This window comes from Medicago truncatula, chromosome 3, assembly GCF_003473485.1.
Source record: "Medicago truncatula cultivar Jemalong A17 chromosome 3, MtrunA17r5.0-ANR, whole genome shotgun sequence".
Taxonomy (NCBI): Eukaryota; Viridiplantae; Streptophyta; class Magnoliopsida; order Fabales; family Fabaceae; genus Medicago; species Medicago truncatula.
Genome location: NC_053044.1, coordinates 32,013,171 through 32,014,030, shown reverse-complemented (window position 1 = coordinate 32,014,030; position 860 = coordinate 32,013,171). Strand labels below are relative to the sequence as shown.

General features: G+C 26.6%; 1 long non-coding RNA gene across 1 annotated transcript; it reads left to right on the top strand.

Moving 5' to 3' along the window:
- The first annotated feature begins 211 nt into the window (after nt 1-211).
- On the top strand, nt 212-860 carry LOC25489180 (uncharacterized). Its single transcript, XR_003010652.2, has 2 exons — nt 212-355; nt 460-860. It is a non-coding gene; the product is annotated as an uncharacterized lncRNA (long non-coding RNA).

The following is an 860-nucleotide window of genomic DNA, read 5'->3' as shown; positions in this document are numbered from 1 at the left end:
CGAAAAGGTTATAAAATAATGGAAACTTGAAAAATAAAAATGAATTTTTATGATTGGTAAGTTTTTTATGGGACCTCTTTATTAAGCATGTTAAAAAGGCAAACAAAATACTTTGATGTACTTAAGAGACATTTTATAATAATTCCTATTTTAAAAAGTTTTTTTGCAACTTTTTAAGCCCTATAAAACCCATTTAATGTATATAAGGACAGGATGAGCTTTATAAATTATAAATTGATAAAACCATATTCTATTTCTTACATGCAAAAAGACAAAAGTATGGTTCAGATTGTCAAGTTTGTTTATGTTATGATTATCGTACTCTCCTCATTTGTTGTTGCAATAAATAGTGACGGTAAACCATTTTTTTTATCCTTTTCAAATTTTCTTGGTTACTTTTCTACATAATATTATCATATTTTAATAAGATATTTTCACTCTCTTTTTTCATTACAACAGGCTATCTTGAATGTACTACAGACTATGATTGTAGAGAAGAATGGTTGTGCCCGCCAGATATGGAAGCAAAGTGTTTTGTTAGTTTTGCTTTAGCCCGCTTCCTCTCAAAAGGAAAATGTTTATGTGTTTGAGTGATAAGCCTAATTGATTCTATTACAAAATATCAAGAGCTATCAATTATTGGAATAGGAATATCTATTAACAATTAACAATTATCAACAAATAGAATGTTTAATGTGAGATCTTAACAAGTTAAAAAGTAAGATTCAACGTGTTAATTTTGAATGTAGTTTCATAATTGGGTTGTAAAAGAATAATGATTATGATTGACTCATAATTTATATATGACTGGTGCTAATCACACCAAAAAAAAAATAAGTTACACCCAAATTTATTTAAAA